General features: G+C 45.2%; 1 protein-coding gene across 1 annotated transcript in view; it reads left to right on the top strand.

The window, feature by feature from the left end:
• The window catches only part of LMX1A (LIM homeobox transcription factor 1 alpha), a 170,496-nt gene that overhangs the window by 134,997 nt on the left and 11,672 nt on the right, over positions 1-23,827 (top strand). The gene's annotated exons all lie outside the window — the stretch shown is intronic.

A 23,827-nucleotide genomic window follows, 5' to 3' on the forward strand; every position in this document is an offset into this window, starting at 1 on the left:
ATTTAAAAGTAAGGCCACGGTAAATCCGCCCGTCGCTTCTGGTGGGGCCGCGCCTCCGGGCCAGCCTCGGGGGCCGGGCTTCCAAGAAGCAGGTGCTGGGGATTTGTGCGCCTCTGCGCGGGTGTGCGGGTGTGCACGGGCATGCGTGCTCCTCCGTGTGTTTCTTCAAAGGGAGCGTCATGCTGTTGATTTTGGGGGGACCGAGATTACCTTCTCCTCGCCCCCATACCTGCACTCACAGACAGACGTGCCACCTGTCCTGTGCTTCCTTTCTGGCTCTCAGTGCCCCCGAGTCCGGTTAGGGTTTTGCCCCATGGGCTCAGAGCACGCTGGGCGCCGGCGATCACTGCATTCTGCCGCCGGTCTGTCTGTCTGTCTTGCCCCACCCGTGAGAATTCTAAGGGCATGAATGCAAGGTAGCCAGATGTGAGGCTATTTAAGTGGCAGGAGTGGCCGTGGGGGCTCCTGGCGAAGTCTTCAGGAGCTCTCTGGGCTGCGTTGTCTGAACCTTGCAGGCCCTTCAAACTCCGCGTGATGGCATTTGAAGCTTGGTTCCTATTGAATTTTGTCTCTGTTTCGGCAAAAAACCGGTTGAAGGTTGCCCGGTTTCAGATGGGAGAGTGATTGATAGATTAACTTTCTGGCCTACTCCCCACACCATGAAAGAATCAAAGAATTGAAGGCATTATCTGAAAAATTCCAGAAACATCAACAAGCAGAAAATCCTGGCTCGATCATTCAAATGCAAATGCTTTTCCTTCTTTCATGAATTATCTGCCCAAGTAATTACTTTAGTTTTTAGTTTGGCCGGGGCTGGCGAAGACCTCAGAGAATTAGTCCCGGCTAAGGCCGGGCCGTTGGTTTATTCCTTGCTGTCTGATTGATGCTAACTGAATTAAATTGAGGCGAGTTCAGACGTTTGAGGGCCTGTCTGTCACACCGGGTTAGATACTAGGGAGAATGAGAGGAAGGTAAACAGACCTCTGGGTTACAGATGCTCAGGTTCCTCAGTGGAGAGGAAACTCCTGGAACAGAATAATTACAGAAAAATCGAATCTGTGCATGTGTCTCAGTGGAGACAAAAGGTGCTAGGATCCCAGCTATAGGATCCGTAATTCCCCTTGGGGGGTGGGGGGTGTCTGTATATGCAGACAGGGGACTCAGGGAACTAGATGGAAAGCACTTTGCAATGAACGTGACATTGCAGCTGGGTCTTGGCGGAAGAGGTCATTTTCAGACAATGAAAGGTAGATGAGTAAGTTGTTAGAAAGAATGGCATAGTTTGGTGTGCACAGGGATACAGAGGTAGGGTTGTCACCCTGCATGGGAGGAGGGGCTGGAATGTAGGGTCCTTTGGGGACCTGAGATTCCCGGTGCTGGTGCGGATGGCAAGACTGATGCTGGTGTGTGAAGGGGTTGGCGTATCTTCCTTGGATATCATCTGATTGTTAAAGGGGGTCTGATCAGAAGTTTGTAAACACAGTGATGAGCCTTCTCAGTTTGTGCTTCCGACAGAGAAGGAATGCGGGTGGAGTGGAGTTGGGGTGGCTTTGCCGATGGGGGCGGCTGGGCAGGAGGCTACTGCGGTCCTCCGTTGAGACATGAAGGCATGAACTCAAGCACAAATTCGGGCGGGGCTTCAGAGAATTCATTCCTTCATTTACTCACCCCATACCTACATCGTTCCCGTCATCGTTCTAAGTGCTGGGGCTACAATGGTGAACAAAATACTCCAAGGCATCTGCCTCTGGGGAGCTTAAATTCTAGAGTTAAATGATGTCACATACAGGAAGCAAAGTCGAAGACAAAGACGACTTGGGGCTTTCTAACCTGCATGGATGGTGATATAGCACAGGCAGAAGTAGAGGCTCAGACAAGAGAGATCTAGATAATGGATGAGAGGGCATGTTGAGTTTGGAGTTTTTGGTGGACAGTGTGGATGTGGATGGGCAGCTGAGCCCATTGGCTTTGGGTCCAAGAGGAAGGTCAGACAGGGACTTGAGAAGCACAGAAAAACAGAGGGTTTACTACACGGTAGTTTCTCGCCAGTGTCTTCACTGATGTAGCCGTCAGAGTTCACGCGGCTGCAGGAAAGCAAGTAAATGAAACAAGATTCAGGTAGGGCAGTGGCTCTCAAAGAGTGTTCCAGAATCAGCAGCATCAGTGTCTCCTGGGAATGTTAGAAATGTGAATTCGTAGGTCCTACTCAGACCTATTCAGTCTACTCTGGAGATAGGAGGCAGAAATCTGCAAAGTTTGAGGGGTGCCTGGGTGGCTCAGGTTATGGTCTCAGAGTTGGTAGGTTTGAGCTCCACATCGGGCTCTGTGCTGGCAGCTCAGATCCCAGAGCCTGCTTTGGATTCTGTGTCTCCCTCTCTCTCTGCCCCCCTCCCATTCACGCTCTGTCCTTCTCTGTCTCTCAAAAATGAATAAACATTAAAAAAGAGAAAGAAATCTGTAAAGTTTGAAAGGTACTGAACAACCCATAGAGCTCATCAGATACAAGTCATAATGACTAGAGCCCAAGCCTGGGCAGTGGGCATCTACACTTGTTAGTAACCATGGTCTGCAGAAACGGATCTAAATCCCATCTTGGGACAGCTGGCGAAGTGTTCCCCACCAGGGAATGGGTGGACCCAAGCCCTAATTAAGCCCTAGTGTTTATGCAGTGATTCCCAACTTCTTTTTTAATTTTTTTTTTTCATTCTAGAATAATCCTATGACATTGTGTGGCTTTTACCCCATCCCGTTGCCTTAGATTCTGACTAAATGCAGACTTTCGTCTGTCCATATTTTTCCTGTATCTCTAAGTACACTATGAAGGATCGATATGAAAGGACATAGGCATCAGATAAATCTTGGACAAAACTCTTCCTGAGATTTCTTTTAACTCAGATTCTGTGGGATAACTGGTGAACACACATACAGACACCCCTGTTCTACAAGTCCCTCTTTATTACCGTCACCTCCAGTATCATTCACTCAGGCAACACTTGAGCCCATCCCCTGTGCCCAGCCTCAGACTGCTCACCCAAAGAGCACAACGATGCAAAAGATGCTGCCTCTGGAGTCAGATGGACTTTGACACACTTTTGAATCTATCAGCAGGCGATACGTTATTGTCTGGATAAATCAGCAGTGATTGGATGTACATTTTAAGTGTTCAAATGATTTTAGGGAAGAGAGAAATTGATGAGGACATCAATTGATGAGGACAGGAGTCCTCAGCGGTTCAGTTAATACATTGTTTTAAAACCAAGGCTTTGGGGGTTTTGGGCACTGGGTTTAATTTCGTGTTCTTCCATCTGATAGCTGGTGACCTTGGGTGACCATTTTGGCCTTCCTTCCCTCCCTTGCAAAACGGCCTGTTGGGATGCTTATAATAGGCTAGTACATGTCAGGTGTTTATCATGGTACCTGGCACAAAGTAAGTGCTCAAGAAAGAGAGTCTGTTATTGTACATAAGCACCAGGGGCTTCTGGTGTTCCTTTTGACGTCCTGTTCCTACACTGGCAAAGGAGAGTGAGGAAGCCCAAGACAACGTGACACTCGAAGGACATCTTCCCGACTCTCCACAGTGCCCTTGTCATAGGGACGAGAAGCTGTGTGTTAGGCTGCTTGACAGTAGTGTAGGGGAACCACAGCTGGTGTTACCTCATCTAACAGCTGGGGTGTGACCAGAGGGAATTCAGGTTCTTGAAGGAAGGATGAAGGACGCCAGACACAATCGCTGCAGAGTGGAACGTGCCGAAAGGAATGTGACATTGGTTCTAGCACTTTCCTTAAGAGTTTGTCTAGACTTTTGTGTTGGGGGCAGTCCGTTTATTCGAATTGTGCTTTTTTTCTTTGTAAACAACGAGCTGCAACTTGGGAAGCTCCTCACCTTGGCAGAAGGAAGGGCTTCCTCAAAAGGAGACGAGGCAGTGACACCAGACCCCTCCTCTCCTGAAAAAAAGCGCAAAGAAGTGTTCACCCTCCACCACTCCTCCCTTTGCTAGTGTCTCCTGATTCTGTGGGATGCCGTAAGCCCAGGCCGTGTTACATGTAAGAGAGACTCATGGAGACTTGGTGTTCCCTTCACGAGGCTGGTAGAACCGTGCACTGGCCTTTTCTGGTGCTCTTCCTGGGTTGAGAAAACACACGGAGATGCCTCCTTCTCTCTGATGAACTCTTAGTCTTTGAGCCCAGACACAGTCACTCACAATGGGGAGGTCTCAGGGTAGGGCAGCACGTTTTGTCAGAATGTCAAGGCTCCCATGGGCCTCTCTACACCCTCAGCTGAGACCCTTTGCTGCTCCGGCACAGCCTGTCCCCAGCCTGTTCCAACCCCCTCCCTCCACCGTGGTCCAGGGAGGCAGGTTTTACAGAGCCTTCTGCTACCCTGTTCATTTTCTTTGACCTTGGATGTGCCCAAGGATCAGCAGAACAGAAGAAGGAGGTTTCTCTTCTTGTCTGTGACGTCCCTCCTGAGACGGTTTGTCATATGCATACGACATATTGGCTTCGGTCACCATGATGCCCTCAATGCATTTGGATGGCCTGTGCCGGCAAATTTCCAGTAGTGGGAGAACCTTGTATTAGAGTGTCTTGACGGCTGGAATTCTCAAGTTATAAGCTTTAGAATGTATAATTTTCAGAACAGGTAAGAATGGTGATTAGATTTGTTTAAGTAGGGAAAAAGGGATTATCCAGACAGAATATCTCTCATTTTGCATCAAATGTAGTTTCATGGAACCCAACTAACAGGAACTATCAATGAAGCAGAGTATGCCATTTGAAGTCCTCCTTTAGTATAAAGAAGAAATTAATCAGAAAATAAGCTGATAACTCTCAACAATAGCTAAAACATGGAAAGAGCCTAAGGGTTGATCCACGGACGAATGGATCAAGATGTGGTTTATCTTTACGATGGAATACTACATGGCAATGAGAAAGAATGAAATCTGGCCATGTGTAGCAACGTGGATGGACCTTGAGGGTGTTATGCTGAGCAAAATAAGTCAGGCAGAGAAGGACAAATACCATATGTTTGCACGTATAGGAGGATTAGGAGGAACTTAACAGAGGACCGTGGGGGAAAGGGAGAGAGGCAAACCATGAGAGACTCTTGAATGCTGACGAAAACTGAGGACTGATTGATGTGGGGGGAGAGGGGGGATGGGCATGGAGGAGGGCACTTGTGGGGATGAACACTGGGTGTTATGTGGAAACTAATTTGACAATAAACTATTTGTAAAAAAAAATAAAATAAACTCTAGAAAGAAAAGAAAAAAAAAGAAAATAAACTGATATTAAAGATTGATTTTCTACAGCACCCTTAAAGTGTTTTTGCAGAGTTATTCCCCACTTAGCCCAATCTCCTATGCTTTCTGTCTGTGTGGTTGTATAAAGCAATTGCTTACGTTTAAAACATTACCTTCCAGATTTACTAAAAGATGAAGAACCCCACCAAAAAGCAACCAACAAGACAAAAAAGATGTGTCTACGGACTCTACTTATATGCCAGAGAGATGGAATAATTTGCTTTAGAAAAAATGTTTTATTAAAAAATATTGAAGGCTGATATTTAACCCCATAGATTGAGTGTATGGAGTTAACAAGAATTGCCCCTTTTTAACAGCTGTGGTTCCTGCCCCAAATATGTAACTTAAAACTAATAGTGAAGAAACACCAGACAAGCCCAAATTGGTAGGTGTTGGCCTGTATTTTTCAAACACGAAGGCCCATGAAAATTAAAGGTTGAACTGTCCAGATTGGAGGAGAAGAAAGAGACCCAACAACTAGTTGCAATGTCGTTTCTTGGGTTGGATCTTGGGCCAAAGGAAGGATATCATAGAGACAATTAGCAAAATAAAGATTCAGACTTGTGCTGTGATGATGTCACTTCTTAATGTTGACGGTTGTACTATGGTTATGTAAGGATGTTATTCTTAGGAAATACTGAAGTAGTCAGAGGTTAGGAAAAAATATTGCTCCTCCTCTGGGCGGGAGGTCAGGAAAGTTTTACACTGAGATGTTCACCTGTCTGCTCAGCACTGTCGAGAATTTTTTCCTCTCATCACTTATGCCAGACACTTGGTGTGGCACTGGGCTCTGAGTCAACCAACTGGAAGCCTGGATTGGGAGCTGCTAATACTAAGCGTATGTTTTTGGGCAAGCACCTTCACCTATCTGGAACTCAGTTTCCTCACCAGAAATGTGAGGCCATCAATCTAAAGGTTCTCCAGGCTTCATTTCTTTGATGCTACCTTTACTCAGCATGTTCTACCAAGAGGCACCTGGAAGTTATCATACCGTATCTGCTGATTTATAAGTAATGTAAATGGCCAGTAGGAAACCTGTTGTTTCCTTTTATATCAGCCCATGCAGGGAGTTACTGCCTTATGTGTAGGACTGGTCCCAGCACCAGGAAAAATGAAACTAGAGAAGTTCATGGGGGAATGTTAAGATTTAGATTGTCATCTAGATGGCAAATGGTGGAGAGCTGGTTCCTTAGGCATTCCCTAAGCGACAGTATTGCTATCTCCTTTCTATGCTATTGACATTAAATCATTATAATAAGATTAGAAAAATCATTATGGAAACAGAGCATAAGCTCAGAGGTTTCTGTTTATTATCGTAAATACTTTCTCAGAAGGTCTCAGTCAGGATACTTTCATGTGAGAACTATTGGCATTTCAGGTGAGACAGTTTGCTATTTTGCATCTATGGCCTCTTTCTGCTAAATGCCAGGGAGATCATCAGTCATTGTACCAGCCAGAGAGTCTTAATACATTTGCAGATGACCCTGGGGACAAAAGGTTTCTTGTTGCGAACCATTGGTTAATTTAGTGATCATAGCCAGATAGCATATTTGTTAGTATTTCTCCTGTTTGTTTAGAAGATCAAAATGCAGGATGCCTGGGTGGCTCAGTCAGTTAAGCGTCTGACTTTAGCTCTGGTCATGATCTCACGGTTCGTGGGTTCGAGCCCCGCATTGGGCTCTGTGCTGATAGCTCAGAGTCTGGACCCTTTCTTCAGATTCTGTGTCTCCCTCTCTCTCTGACACTCCCCTGCTCATGCTGTCTCTATCTCTCTCCCAAAAATAAATAAAAACATTAAAAACTTTAAATAAAGAAGGTCAAATTGAAAAGAATCTAAGACATCATGTATCAAAGCTCCCTTACTTCATGGTTGAGGGATTTGAAGTAAAGTGCCTTGCCCAAGACCACGTTATAATTACTGGGGAAGGCACATTTAGTGTTAGGCTCTCTTGCACCCACTTCAGGACTCACCCAAATACCAAAGAGGTGTTTGGGATTAATAATGGAAATGGCTGAAGAGCTGTCTGTAACTTTCTTTGATGGATAGCCCTCCCCAAAGTCCCGAGCCTTGGGGTTTTTCGAGAATGGCCAGACCCTTACACAGTTTATCTGGTTCAAGAAGGCTTAAGGGACTAAAACAGAGCTAATGCTACATTTCATATTCTAAGGCACTTTTCTTTCTTGCATTTTAACATATCCAAAATAAGGGTGTGACTCAAAATTGAGATGTGGTGAGAAAGCACAGTATCAAAGTTTAATTTGTCACCCTTTTTTCTTTCTTGGTGGTCCATAAAATAATGACATGTTCTATAATTGAAAGCATCTTATATTTGATGGATTATAGTAACTAATTTCCAGGACAGGTTGTAAAGATCATTTCAATTTTAACAATTCCCAGAGGTTTGCAGCATGTGGCAATGCCTGTCTTCTTAGTTGTTTGGTCTGTGTATGACAAAGCAGTACAAATATTGGAGAGACAAATCAAAGAGAAGGGCTCTAAGCAGAATTGATAAGCTGTCCAATTTCTTTGTCTCATCCCTAGCATAAATTTCCAGTAAAGTCTTTTCTGGCCTCCAATTTTGTCTGTGGCCTTTTGGATCTGGCCATGGTGCTGACTGCTCATAGAACTTTAGTACTGATTTCCAGCGAATCTTGTGCCAAAAGTCTAAATCTTGGAGTAATAATTTGTCATGTCTCATTACCTAACTGCTGTTCTGGCATAAGCCTTCCAAATTAGTCAGAGAAAAATAACAAAGGCGGTGAGAAGGTGATTTGAGCTAACTTCGGTTTCAGTATGGCTAGTGAAATGGAGTGTCTAGAGATGCCTACCTATCAAATGAAGGGACAGTTGCCAAACCTGAAAATCCCTTGTCAATCTGGAGAACTGTGGTTAGACATGGGCCAACCAGGAGAGTAGAAACAACTGTCAATATTTAAAATGGAGTTTAATACAGAGCATTCGTTACACAGTGATGGGATTGTTGAGATGCAGACAAATCAGGATGGTGAGACAGTCCACAAATTTGCAGCAGAGGGAAGCTGTAGAGTGACAGGTGATAAAGCTTCTGTGGGCATCTGGTGAAAGATGCAACTGCAGTGGGGATTTCAGGTGTGACTTAGAGCCATGGAGGGGGTATAACAGCTGCTGGAGGCACTACCCAAGTAGAGGGGGGTTGAGGATTTAACTTTGGTTTTTTCCTTTCTTCTCACTTCCTTGTGAATGCCCGTAAATACATAAATGATGGAAGTATTAAGACTCCTCTGTACATTGAAGAATATTTATCCTTGAAGGTAAAGCATCTGTAAGTCTAAAAACTCCTTCGTTGGGAGAATAAAATTCAGCTTTACAGAAATTTGATTCATGCATAACTTCTCAGGAGCACATCTATTATATAGAATAACACATGTGATATAAAGAGAAGCTATATTAACTTAAAACCTGATAGCAAGGTTAACCTATAGCCCCTGAGATAGCACATTAGCCACCTACATTTCCCCAAAGCTCAGTGGTACCTATAATGCTAAGGTATTTCCCATTGTCAAGCTTCTTAATAGCCTCTTGCTCTAGTTCTCAGTGGTATCAATGAAGATGAAACAGCTGACTGCAAGGGAGGGCTCATTTAGACTTAATCTAAGACATTACACTAAATGGACACACTTGATAACATTCGTGTTTTGTGAGAGATGCTAGTTTGAGCCATTTGGGTTTTACAGGCAGAGGGCTGATCAGCACTTTGCCTCAATCCTGGAAAAGGTGATGATGAACAGACGAGTAGAGAGCAACCTGATGTGAGGGTAAAAGAGAGGTGAGTTATGCTGCAGCGTCCTTTTGGAGGCTCACCATTCTCTTACCAGCCTAGGTATCCATGCCTTTGGTGTTTAGTAGCCATCACACATGACAGAGAAGACAGAGAACTGGCCCTTGTATTTGGTAGGGCACTTCAAGATGATGTATGCCAATGGCTGTCTTATTCATGCTAGTCTTAGGTCATTGTATACTCATCCCCACGTTTTCATCCAATCACACCATTTTTTAAATATAATTTTACTCTCCCCTAATTATCAAAACTAGAAGGAATCACTCTGAAGATGTAGATTAGTTAAAAAGGTATGAAGACCTCCAGTGACTGAAAGTAAGAATGCATTATGGAGAGACTGACATCCCAAGATGGCAACATAGGTCATTCCTGACTTCACTTCCTCTCACAAGAACAATTAACAACAACCATTCAGGAACAACACACCACTGAGAGAATTCTAGAATACAGAGTGAGGCTAATCTCCCCCCAGCCCCACACATACTTCAGAGACTGCATTAGAAGGATAAAAGAAGAGGCTAAATGTTGGCCACGTTGCTTCTGTCCCTGAAAAACACAGGACCATGAAGGGAGTTCTACCCTGAGCCACTGGTTCCTCAATGGGAAAAGAGAACCCAGGATGAGACAACCAGCCTCCCACTCTGATCTCATATCATGGGTATCTGACCATGATAGAGAAGGGGGGAGGGACTTGAAACAATGAGCACATGGATCTTGGCTGACCAAGTTCATACCTACCGTGTCCAGGTAGTAATCCCAATCATCAGTTTTGCTCATCTGCAGAACCAAGTTGGGACCACATTCTGACCAGAGAACTTGATGGGATGTAGTTATGCCTGATTTGGATCCTCAAATTAATAGTTTTGCTTTCCCTAGAGCCTAGTTTGCCCACACTCAGGCAACATGCTGAATCGCAGCCCCACCTGACTAGAAGGGCAGGTGACTACTCCTGGAAGCTATGAAGCATAGCGGTGCTCAGGACAGGAGGTGGGCAAGTGGAGCTGCTCACTTCTGGACCAAAGTCAGTACTGGGAATGGAGGCTTTCACAGGCAGAGGGATTAATTCATAGCCAAGGTTGAGGGTATCTCCTAGCTTCTCCCAACCAGAGAGCATGTTTGGGAAATTGAGAGTATTATGGAGTGGTCCTTCCCCTTTCTATCCATGCAAGGAGGTTGAGACACAGTTCCATGCATTGTGGAGAATATCCTCTGGCCCCATGTGACCAGAAGAGTTAGGGACAACTCTTGGGAAATATTTAGCCTAGTGACATTCAAGCCAAGGGAAGGGCAGACCAAGCAAATAGCTTTCAGGGCAAAGCTCATAGCCCTCTTCAGCTAGGGAACTTGGGGCGTGGGCTGACTTGAGTTGGGACAACAATCAAAGAGCTTTACTGGTTTTAGAGCTACTTTTCTTGCTGTGCAGAGGCAGGAATATAATCCATATTTCCACTCATTGCTGAGCACAGCCTTCAGCATGTCTAACAATGAAACATAACCACAGCGTGCAGGAAGATGTGTGGATCATCCAACAGCACTACATTCAGTGGCATTTGAACAGCATTGCCTGTGGCTTTCCCCATCTTCAGAGCAAAACCAGTGGCCTCACCTGTCCAGGTAATTCAGTGCACACTCAGGATTGATTTGACCCTGCAAACAATGAGGTGCCCACTGTCCTACTAGGGCAGGGAAGCTAGTTAATCATTCTACTTGTTGCTGAATATAGTACACAGTCCCAACACTCTATCTAATAAGCGTGACCAGAAATTTCACTTGAGCATCTGAGTCTTGATTTCAACTTAGGTCATGATCTCATGGTTCATTTATGGGATCGAGCCCAGTGTGGTTGGGATCCACACTGATAGCGCAGAGCCTGCTTGGGATTCTCTCTCTTCCTTTCTCTCTGCCCCTCCCCTGCTCTCACACATGTTCTCTCTCTCTCAAAATAATTAAATGTAAAAAAAAGGAAAACAGAGACAAACAAAATTAGGAAAACAATGCATGAACAGAACCAGAAGTTTGACAAGGAAATAGCAACCGTCAAAAACCCAAATAGTACTTTTAGAGTTGAAAAATATAATAACTGAACTGAAGAACTCAATAGAAAATTTCAAAAGTAGACTTAACCATGTAGAAGAAAGAATTAGTGATCTGGAGGATAGGACATTGGAAATTACACAGTCAGAGGAGCAAAAAGAAAAAATGAAAAAAAATGTGAAGAAACCCTGTGGGAATTATAGAACACAATGAAAAGAAGCAATGTTTGCATTACGGGAATTCCAAAAGGAGAAGAGAAAGAGAAAGGGACAGAAAATACACTTAAAGCAATAATGGCTGAATTTTCCAGTCTTGAGAAATGGACATCCAGATCCAATGAGTCAAAGAAGAAATTAAAGGGGAAATAAATTTTTTGAGACAAAGGAAAATGAAAACACATATCAGAACTTATGGGGTATAACAAAAGCAGCCCCAAGAGGGAAGTTCATAGCAACAAACCCCTCCATTATGTAAGGAAGGAGCCCAAATAGACAATCTAACTCTATGCCTCAAGGAACTAGGAAAAGAGCAGACTGAGCCCAGTGTTCACAAAAAAGCAAATAATAAAGATTAAAGCATAAATCAATGAAACAGACGACAACAACAACAACAACAAAAAAAAAACAGTAGAAAAGATAAACCACACTAACAGTTGGTTCTTTGGAAAAATAAACAAAATTGATAAGCCTTTAGCTAGACTAACCAGGGGGTAAAGAGAAAGAATCCAAATCAACAAAATTACAAATGAAAACAGAGGCGTTACAAGTGATAGCATAGAAATTCAAAGGTTCACAAGACTACTCTGAAAAACACTATGCCAACAAACTGGACAATCAACAAGAAGAGGAAGAATTTTTGGAAACATGTGATTTACCAATATTGAATAAGAAGGAAATAGAAAATCTGACTAGTCAGGATATTGAATCAGTAACAGAAATCTTCCAACAAAGAAAAACTCAGGACCAAATGGCTTCACTAGTGAATTTTGCCATTTTAAGAATTAATATCAGTCCTTCTCACACTCTTCCAAAAAATTGACTAGAAGGTAACACTCCCAAACTCATTTTTCAAAGCCAGCATTATCCTCATACCAAAAAACAGAAAAGGATACTACTTGAGGAAGACCACAGGTCAATGTCCCTGATGAATATAGATGCTAAAATTCTCAATAAAATACTAGCAAACCAAATTCCCTAGCACAATAAAAGGACCACTCACCATGATGACATGGGATTTATCCCTGAAATGCAAGGGTGGTTAAACATAGGCAAATCAATCAGTGTGCTACACCATATTAATATAATGGAAAAAAAAATGATGGGATCATCTCAGTAGATGCTTAAAAAGCATTCAACAAAATCCAACATCCATTCATGATAAAAACTCTTAACAAATCAGGCGTAAAAGCAGATCTTAACATGGTAATGGCCATATATGACAAGTCCATAGCTACCATCATACTCGTGGTGAACTGTTGAAAGTTTTCCTCTATGATTAGGAACAAGATAGGGATTCCCACTGTCACCATTCCTTTTCAACATGGTACTATAAGTCCTAGCTAGAGCAATGAGGCAAGAAAACACATAAAATGTATCAATCAAAAAGGAAGAAATAAAATTTTCTCTATATGCAGAAGATATGATTTTATATATAGAAACTCTCATTTTAATGTTTACTTATTTATTTTGAGAGAGAGAGAAAGCAAGAGAGCAAGCAAGGGAGGGGCAGAGAGAGAATCCCACTTGGGATTGCTGATCTTGCTTAAGACAAAAAGACCAATGGAACAGATCAAGAACCCAGAAATAAACCCAAGCATATCCAGTCAACTACTATTTGACAGGGAAGTTGAGAATACTTAATGGAGAAAAGACAAGCCTCTTCAGTAAGTGCTGTGGGGATAATTAGCTATTCACATTTAAAAGAATCAAACTGGACCCATATTTTACACTACTCACAAAAATTAAGTCAAAATGGATTAGAGGACTTAAATGCAAGACCTGAAGCTATGAAACTCCTAGAAGAAAACAGGAGCAAATCTTTTTGACATGGGTCTTGGTAATGATTTTTTGGCTAGAACACCAAAGCACAAGCAATAACAAATAGACAAGGGCAACTACATCAAACTAAAAAGCTGCTGCACTACCAAAAGAAGACCATCAACAAAATGAAAAGACAAGCTATGGAATGAGAGGAGATACTTGCAAATAAGGGGTTAATATTCAAAATATAGTAAAAAAAAAAAACTCTTAGAACTCGATAGCAAAAATCCCCAAACAGCCCGATTTAAAAATGGGCAAATGACCTGAATAGACATTTCTTCAAGGAAGATCTATGAAAGGCCAGCAGGCACATGAAATGTTGCTCAACATTGCCAACCATTAGGGAAATGCAAAGTAAAATTGCAATGAGATATCACCTCACCTCTGTTACCATGGCCATGATCAAAAGGGCAAAAGTTAGCAAAGCTGGTGAGGATGTAGAGAAAATAGAGTCCTTGGGCACTGTTTAGGGGAATGTAAATTGGTGCAGATGCTCTGGATAACAGACTGGAGGTTCCTCAAAAAATTGAATACAGAACTACCATATGATCCAGCTATTCCACTTCTGGGTGTCCAGAAGAATTGAAATCAGGATCTTGAAAAGATACCCGGACTTCTATGTTCACTGCAGCATTATTTATCGTAGCCAAGACATGGAAACCTAAGTGTCCATTGATGGGTGAATGGACAAAGGAGTGGAGGTATATACACACAATAGAATATTATTCAGCCCTTAAAAACAAGGCTGTCCTATCTTTGTTACAGCATGGTTTTGGACACTGAAGGCATCATGCTAAGTGAAATAGGTCAGAGAAAGACAAACACTATATGATCTCATAGGTAACTCTAAAAAACCAAAACCAAAACAAAACAAAAACACAAGCTTATAGAAAAGAAGGTCAGACTTGTGGATACCAGAGGGGTGAGTTGGGGGGGGCAGTTGGTGGAATTGAGAGGAAGGTGATCAAAACATAAAAACAAACTTCCAGAATGAGTAGCATGATGACGACAGCTAACACTGCTGTGTGGTACGTGGGAAGTTGTTAAGAGACTAAGTCCTGAGAGTTCTCATCACAAGGTGAAAATATTTCCTTTCCTTTTGTTGTATCTATATGAGAAGATAGGTGTTAGAAGAACCTATTGAGGTAATAATTTTACAATATACACAAATTAAATCATCATGCTGTATGCCTTAAAGTTATACAATAATGGGTGTCAGTTTTCTCCTGATAAAACTGAGGAAACAGTATACTATGATTGTTGGTCTTCCCTGTGTATACATGCAGGGGTAGTGGTAGGGAAAGAGAGGGGAACATTCTAGGTCAGTAATTCTCAAAGTGTGGTTTCTGGACCAGTAGCATCAGTATCACCTGGGAGATTGTTAGAAATGGAAAGTCACAGGGGCGCCTGGTTGTCTCAGTCGGTTAAGCGTCCAACTTGGGTTCAGGTCATGATCTCACGGTTCGTGGGTTTGAGCCCCGTGTCAGGCTCTGTGCTGACAGCTCAGAGCCTGAAGCCTGTTTCGGATTCTGTGTCTCCCTCTCTCTCTGACCCTCCTCTGCTCATGCTGTCTCTCTCTCTCTCTCTCTCTCTCTCTCAGAAATAAATAAAACATTAAAAAAATAATTTAAAAAAAAGAAATGGAAAGTCACAGACCTCTCCCAGACCTGATGGGGAGAAGACCCAGCATTCCAGAAACTCTGGAGAGTGGAGGGAGGAAGGCCCAGCAGTCTGTGCTTATGCTGCTCTCCAGGTGGTTCTGAGATTTGGTCAAATCCGTCCCTGCTCCAGAGTCTAGATTATAATTACAATGGTCTTACATTCAGAGCAACAGTATTCTTCTTCTTATCTTTATTTCAACATTAAACTCTATACCAGTAATGACAATCTCAGGAAGACTTTTTCCCTTAGAAATTCAAAGCTAGCAGGGCGCCTGGGTGGTTCAGTCAGTTAAGTGGCCGACTTTGGCTCAGGTCATTGATCTCACAGTTCCTGAGTCCAAGCCCCTTACTGGGCTCTGTGCTGACAGCTTGGAGCCTGGAGCCTGGTTCAGATTCTGTCTCCCTCTCTCTCTGCCCCTTCCCCACTCAAGCTTGTGTGCACTCTCTCTCTCTCTCAAAAATAAATAAACATTAAAAAACTTTAAGAAATTCAAAGCTAGCTAATTACGTGAAGTGTTTCTGATGGTGCTATTAGCAGTGATTTCCCCAACATCAAGGTCATCTTAGGACACCCAGTTTCACTTAAGGGTAATAAGCATAAATACTCTCCAAATGGCTGTAATGGGGTTCACTGCACACAGACTGTTTATATTAATTTAGGGAAAGCTCTTTCTGCAAAAAATACATGTTTTCTTAACCCAGTCTTACGTTTTCACCTGCAAAGAACCATGACCATGAGAATGTCTGTGGAAGATCTCTCACATAGCAAGGGCAGCCCCACCTAAGAGGGCTGAGGGCCTCCTGGCCAGGTGCCCCCTCCTCCCCACAGCTGTCCTTGGGTACTGTATGTTCTAGTCACCAGATTACTGGTGGTCTACCATGTAGACCATGGTCCCTGCTCCGCAATGTTGGCCTCTCTCTGTCTACATTTCCTTTTTTTTTTTTTTTGTTTCCCTTCTTCCTGCCTTTATCCCTAATTACCACAGTTTTGGGTTTCTCTTTTTTTATGGTCTGCTCTCCTCTCCTCTTCATGAAAACATACTGGTGGGTACTGATGGAACAGAGGGCCATCTGTGGGGTCCATATCAATGTGAAAGAGAAATTCAGATCATAGGTTAAGGGGCATAATTTTCATCCCAGCTGAGCCCCCAAGTATGGAGGTAACTAATAATTCTCCAGTAATTTCTATAGCCACAGGAAGTTGTTTGGCGTTGGTGAATGGATTTGTGAAAAGTGGGAAAACAGGACTCTGCAGTGTGCCTGGTAGTGCCATGCATCACCACTGTGACTTTTGGCTTCATTCTGTCCATTCTGTATTAATTGGACATGAGCTATTTAACAACTGATTATTAATCTCTTGAGTACTCCGCCTGGTGTGTCATGGAGGATACATGAAGCTTATTCTAGCTCAATGGAAGATACAAAAAATTATAAGGATAATATTTATTTAGCGAGCATCAAGTTCTCACCATAAACTTAGTGCCATAAATACAATGCATCAATGGTCTAGTTTATTATAATTAGCTTCTTAAACAGGTGCTTTTAACCCTATTTTACCAAGGGAAAGACCAAAGCTTAATGCTGCGCATCTTGGCCAAGGACATCAGCTAAATGATAAAATGATGGAGCAAAATACTCGAGTCCAAAGCCATTAACCCTTTGCTGCACCACCTCCAGAAGTATGGCATAACAGGATTCTTCTATTTTCAGAAAAACCACAAACAGAGTTTATAATATTATTTTCAGCTCTAGTGGTTAGAGAATGTAAGACAATATATAATTTGAATATTCTCATGTAACTAAAATGAGGCAGACAAACATGGGCTCAGCGTTTTTGGAAAACAAAATAACTGACATGGAAGACAGATGAGGATGTCCTCAGGAAAAGATTCGGGTCTTTTTGGTACAGAATTCTGGAGCTAAAAAATGTATTCCCTACTCTCCGCAGTCATTCTCTAGCCCATTGCTCTATTTTATTTGATTCTTGGCATGTTTAACATGGTCGTGGACTGAATTATGATTTCCTTTCTTTATTTATTGTCTGTCTTCTCCCAGTAGAGGTAGGAAGGCAGAGACTTTATTGCTCTTGTCCACCCCTCCTCACCCCATGTCTGGAAGAAAGCCCATGCATCGTAGGCACACACCCAGATGTATTTGTGGAATGACGGGATATTCCGTATGGGAAGTGTGAGTTTCACAGTTAGTGGGGATATGCAGTAGGTTCATAAGCAGTCATGAGACATCATAAAAATGAAAATATTGAAAGTATCTTGCATTTTTATAGTATTTTATAATTTTTTTAAAAAGTGCTTTTACCTACTCCTGCTTTTATGTTCTTACAACCCTGTTAGGGTGGCTTGCAGGTCTTTATTCCCCTGATTTTACAACTTCGGAGGGTAGGGCCCAGAGAGGTTAGGTCATTTGCCTTAGATCACATAGCCAGTGAATGGTGAAGGTCAGTACAGAGATTGCATGCCTGACCTTACTTTTCCCTGTTCTTTTGAGCCTCTCATCGGTTTGTGGAATGGACTAGAGTCTGAAGGCACAGACCTGGCTGGGTACTGGCCTCAGCTTGCCTCTTCAAACCAGCAGAGGGCCTAATCACCACCAGGATGTCTCTGCCAAGGGCACACAGGCAGTCAGATCAGCTGTGGTCATCCAAGCAACTTCTTTCTATGATTAAGTCCGCGATGAACTTGTCCAGAGAGGATTCACTTCCACAATGAGAGCATTTACAGTGTTATCCAACTCCCTCAACTCCCCGGTCACCTAAAGGATTGTTGTCTGGTTCTCTTTTTTAATTTGGAGAGATAACCCTTTGTCTCCTAACCCTGACTTGAAACAATTTCATTTTCTCGGATAATTTTATCCTCCTGAAGACTGGTAATTAATGCAGCAAAATTGGACTCCTTCAAAGAGATACAGTATTCAATCCACCTAAGTCTGTTCTAACCAGCGCGAATACACTCTAACTTTATCAATATTAACCTGCTACAGTGGTATGCACATCACAGCCCACACCTAGTGAATCACCAAGCAGCTGGATTAATGAGCTTTTACTGAGGCTGAGCACTGAGCCCCAAATACCTGATTTGGCTTGTTAGAGGCTTCCGGTCCCCCCTCTCTGGTATTAGCTACCTCGAAACAACAAAAGTTATGGCTTTTGTTTGGTGGTTTTGTCCAGGCTTGATTTGCATAGAGGAGTCTTCTGATATCCTGATTATTAGTCTCTCCGTATATGACTAATCTGTGCATAGAGGCAGTCAGAGCATTCGCACCTGTACCTACCAGTTTGGATTGCATATAAACGTGCTTTTATTAAAACGGAGAAAGCAATGGAAGAACTCAGAGAAGAAAAGATGCATGTGTGCATGTGCATGTGTGCGTGCGTGCGTGCGTGGAGGCAGGGTAGGTATTAGCATAAAGCCTATTCAGATATGAAAAGGCCCCACACTGACGCAGATCCATGGTAATTCCAGCAACCGGCGCCAGTCCCAGTATGTCCCTACAAACCTCCCACGGCAAGGTTTGCCTTTCATGAGCGCCCGCCCACTGAGGAAAGCACATGAGGTGCCCAGGCTGTGGTGGGTGCTAGCATTCCCAGAGTGGAGGTGAGGCTCCCTTTGGGATCCTGGCTCGCCCGCTGCCCCCTGCCCCCTGCCTGGCACAGAAACCTTGCTGAACAAAGGTGCCTTTCCAGGACACACTGCCTACAGCCTGACTCACGGGGCCCTTGGCTTCTGTGTGCCCTGCTCTGGAAAGGCTCGGTGCCTTGAGACTGGAGATATTTGAAGGGGTTGCTGTGGTGGGGCATGTGTAGGGAGGAGGGGGGAGGCTCCATCCCTTTTGCACTGAAAAGAGTGGCTTTACCCCAGGAGCTCCCGGTGGGTGACCCGCGCCCGAGAAAGCCTGCCCCGTGAGCCTTTCTTTCCTCACTCTTTAATAACAGGGACGCTAGCAACAGCTGGGCAGTACCTGATATTTTGCAAATACCAGGTACCCTTGATCTTTGTAACAATCCCGTGGGGCAGCTTAGGCAGGGAGAGGGGACATGGGGCACCAGAGAGAACATCCCGACTGTGTGCCTTTGGGCAAGACTACCCTCTGCCTGGGGCCTCAGTTTACTCATCTATAAAAATAAGTATATACATTTCCTGCCCCGTAGTGTTGTGATAGAGACAACGAAACAATGCAGTTGTCAATGACTACACGCCAAGTAGTAGGTAAGCATAAAGGATTCTTATGTTATCATACAGATGAAGAACTTGGGTCTTAGAGGCGTAGGGAATTTCATCCAAGGGTGTACAGCTGAGGCGTGAAATGAAGGCTACAATCCAGCTGTCCTATTTCATGGCCAAAGTTACTTTCTACTATATTCTATATGTTCACCAGATACAAAGGGGGACCTTTCAATGTCTGTGGGAGACAGAGCATCCGATTGTCCCCACTCTTAGGCCAGGAGATGCACAGGTAACTGTCTTTCGCTTATGTCCTATGTGCTGATTCGAAAGTCTGTCTCTCTCATCCTTGCGGGAGCAACTCAGGCCTGGGCTTGGAAGTACACAAGACTTCGATGAAACCTGGTCCTGCCCCCCCAGGCCCTGTGTGTTGGAGGGGAAGTTCTTGAACCTCTCTGAGGCTGTGTGTATTCCTTGGGCGTGAGGAAAGGTAACAGTACCACCTGCCATGCCTGTTGCCATGGAGATGAGACGCGCATACCCTGGATACAAGGCCTAACATGGAATTGGAACTTGGGATGAGGGCATTCTTCTTCTTCAGGGGCCCTGTCTAGCGCTGGGACCTGAGAAACTTCTTCAGCCCCGTCTTCAAGGTGGGCGTGGTGGCCTGGGTTGTCACCCCACATGCACACAGTATTTCAGTGCCTGGTGTCTGTGCCTTCCCTGGTCCACGGCTCCCTGTGCTCCAGGCCCAAGCTTTCCCCAGGGAGCGCCAGCCACAGAATTCCCCTTGCCTTTCCTCCCGTCACTGCTGACAACATTGGCTCTAGAACATCAAGAGCCCTGGAGTAAGCCCCACACAGCCTCTCCACCCTGCATTCCCTCTTCCTCCAAGTTGCTTGCCCTGTGATGACACCCTGAGGTCTGCCTCCTGATCCCTCCGTGCACGTTGGTTTTCTGGCCATTCCTGAGGATAGGCAGACTGAGCCCTCTCTAGGGCACTGGCTTCCTGCCCTTGGCTCTGCTAATCCTCGCCTCCCTCATCCCCGTGTTTAAGTTCCTGTCGCTGGCTTCTCTGGCTCATGGACATCCCTTTTCTAAATGCCCACATTTTTACTAATGTTTTTCGCCATGCCTGAAGAAGTTAGCCAAATACTATTTCATATTTTGTATTGTTTCACACCTGCTAATCCTGTTTTCTGTTCCTTAAGAGCAAGAGGTGACATTTGAGGGCTTTTGTAGCCCCTTCCAGTGCACTGGGCAGTAGTGAGCTCTAGCGGCCTGTCAGCACGCCTGGTATTTGACGAGCCCCCTTCCTGGATCAATGTCTTGCTTCCATACCATTGAAAGTTCTGCTCTGTTGACATACGGTGCCACCCTCCTCGACCCGGAACTGCCATTCATAGTTCGTGTCATTCATCTTTAGTTCAAGTGACACACGCACAAGGTTGCCTTCTCCAGTCCCCTTACCTGGCTCCTCTGAGCACAGTTATCATTATTTGGGAATTGGATCTCTCCCCTTTCCTAATCTGAGATCTCTGTGAGAGCAGAGGTTGAGTCGCCACCGTCTGTGTGTCCCAGAAGTGTCACGGTACAATGTCTGATGCAAGCTCACAATAAATGCTTAGTGAGTGAATGATGCAGTGAACGAGTTCCGAGTCAGATCTTTCGTAGGAACTTGGGTTGGGTCTGATTCGAGACCTCCTTGAAGAGCCACGTGGAAGGCGGATTCACACGGTAGCCGGAGGGACTTTCCTTTTCTATTTTGTTTTTTTTTTTTTTTATTTTATTTTTTAATGCTTATTTATTTTGGGAGAGAGAGAGACATAGGTGCAAGCAGTAGAGGGACAGAGAGAGAAGGAGACACAGAATCTAAAGCAGACTCCAGGCTCCGAGCTGTCAGTACAAACCCCGATGTGGGGCTCGAACCACGAACTGTGAGATTATGACCTGAGCTGAAGTCGGACGCTTAACCAACAGCCACCCAGGCGCCCCAGGACTTTCCTTTTCTAGAGAACTTTACTTCTCTCCTCCTGGATGTTAGATGCTGCAGCATCTGGAGTTGACCACTACTATCTTCAGAGGGAATGGAATTCCAGGCCTGTAGTGCTGGGGCAGTGACTGAAATAGCTTCCTGTCTTCATACACCCCATCTTCATAAATTCCGCCCTTCCTTCTTTCCCTCCTCCTCCCCCCACAACAAGTCCCAGACCCTTCCTCTACTCCCCCGGCTTGAAGGACATTTATGAGGCTCATCACTGGGGAGGCATCCAAAGCCTGTTCCTGCCTCTCCCTTCCCTAACATGAGGGTCTCTGCCCCGCCCCCCTCACCCTCACCTCCTGGGCCAAGCTCAGATATCTCTGTCCCTGTTTATGGGCCGTTGGGATTTTTCCAACAACCTGAAATGAATCTCTGAGGCCCCACAGGTAGGGCAGCTCGTCTCGGGGCCATAAACCACGGCTGGCGCTTTCATCTGTGATTGCTTATGTCATAAACGAGTGGGAGGGCCAGGCAGGGGGAAGCAACAGCCCTGGACCATTCCAGATATTTTTTTTTTTTTTTTTTTTTTTTAATGAGAAAAGGGAAAGAAAGACCCTGAGAAACATGTTCAAACTTTATGCCAAGCAAATTCGTTTCACTCTGTGAGGCTGTGCTTGGAGACTTCATCTCTGGACTTCCCCACAAGGAGTCAGATTTATGCTGTGTTTGCGTCTAAATGGCCTCCAGCGTTGCTGACATTTGTTGTCGGAGACAGCGAGTAGTGTTCCTTTCATCTCCGCTGAGGGGTGTCAGCTTAAATTATGAGGGATCGCTCTGGCCTGCATCTGGGTGTGGGAGACTCTGGCAACAGAGAGGGGGCCGCTCCCGCCCCTCCTCCCCCGGCTCTGCTGTGTGAAGGCTTCTCCCCATCTTCTGCTCTCCGGTCCTCCTGCTGGGCCTGGGAGAAACTTCCTGGCTCTCTTAGAACTTCTCTTTCTCTCGGACAGATTGGTGAAGGGTGTGTTTCAGGCGTAGCGTAGTTTTCTGGAAAAGTTGGGGTCCGAGTCGGACAGGCCTGGCCTTGCTGCAGGAGACGGGGAGCCTCCTCCGTGAGCATCCCAGGAGCAGCCTGGAAATTCCCCCAAGAGAGTTAGAGGGCACCGTTCTGCCCGCAGTATTTACAACACAGCAGATGAAAGCGAGCGGATGGTTAGCGATGGGCTGCGTCCCCCGTGGCAGCTGGGTCATGGCACCTGTCGGCACTTCGAGAGGTGCCGAGAGGCCTCTCCGCGCTCGGTCTTCAGAATCCCCCTTGCTCCGATCTGCCAGGACACCTGACATTCTACAGTGGTTTGGGTTGGAGGCATTTTCTGTTCAGTGCATCTACGTCTTCGATAAGGGTGATTGGGGGGGGAGGTGTGGAGAACACACCAAACTCTGCAAGTCATTGACTCCTCCGTGTCACCTGGCTCTGCTCTCCGTCCCCAGAGTCAGAACCTTAAAGCCTGGCACGTAGGATATGTAAGTTTTGCTGGAGAACAGGAGGTCAAGAGAGGTCTGGACGAGGGGCCAGCGATCTGCGGCCTGCAGGCCTCCTCGGCCCGGTGCCTGGAACGCAGCCACGCCTGTTCCTGTCGTCGGGAGCTTTTGCACTACAGCGGCAAAGCTGAGTCACTGCAGTGGAGACTTTAAGGCCTTCGAAGAGTGAAATATTTACTCTGTGGCCTTCTACAAAAAAAGAAAAAAAGTTTGTAGGCCCCTGGCCTAGAGCATCTTGGAAGGCAAGATGTGAGACCTCAGGGGACGGAGAGAGAGAGAGAGAGAGAAAGAGAAATTAGTAGCAGAAAGGAGGAATAAAATAGGGTGGACGCGTACCCACAAAAGCAGTAGAAACCCTGGAAACAAATCTTAATCTCCCTCTTTCTGTCCCCCCCGCCCTTCCTCCATCGCCCCGGCCCCCTTCTCCTTCCTCTTCTGAAAACAGATGTTTTCATCTCTCCTCTTGCCGGGGTGTGGGGACGATGATGAGCCACACAGTGCTCTCCACATCCTCCGCAAGTGGGCAGCGGGGGCCTGGCCCGGGAGGTAGTTCCGTTCCCCCCTCCCCATAGTTCCAGGATGGAGTAGCGCTCCTGGGGGAAGGTGTCCGTGTCTCAGACGAGCGGAGAGGACGGCGACACCAGGAGCCTCCACTGTCCTGCCTCGGGGGCTCCGAACAGACCTCGGTGGTTACCGTCTGCCTTCTGGAACCAGCCCAAGCCCTCTCCCTCCCTTCACCTTCCTTCTCGCAAGCACATGCTCCCGTTCTGCAACGCCAACTCAGCGTTGGCTGGGGTCACGTCTGCCAAGACAGAAGTGAACGCTGGCTTTGTAAAACCTTAACTCAGACTCCCGTCAACAGGCAACTGTTATTAACAGAAAACACGTGTCTCGGATCAAGGATACTTCTTCTATGTTGAAGTAACAATCGTGATGGTGGTGACGACTCACCAAGCACCTGGTACCTGCTGGACCGCGCCAAACCCTTCACATGCATCGTCTCTCAAAACTCTAGAAACACTGTCACTTTCCCCAATGAGGAAAGGGAGCCTTGGGAGATTGGGTCAAAATCACACATCCTAACTTTCAGAGCCTAAGTTTAAGCCTGAGTTGTTGGATTCCCAAGCCCGTGTGTATCGATGCCAAGTTGCTTTCCCGAATGACGGCAGCAGAGATGAACCATCATCAAGGAATCTAGCATGACTTTAGACCTTACTTGTTCATTACTTAGGTCTTCCAAGGTATCAATAAACATTTGCGTCAGGCTGTGTGAG

Source organism: Crocuta crocuta, unplaced genomic scaffold (assembly GCF_008692635.1).
Source record: "Crocuta crocuta isolate KB4526 unplaced genomic scaffold, BGI_CrCroc_1.0 scaffold133, whole genome shotgun sequence".
In the NCBI taxonomy this organism is placed as follows: Eukaryota; Metazoa; Chordata; class Mammalia; order Carnivora; family Hyaenidae; genus Crocuta; species Crocuta crocuta.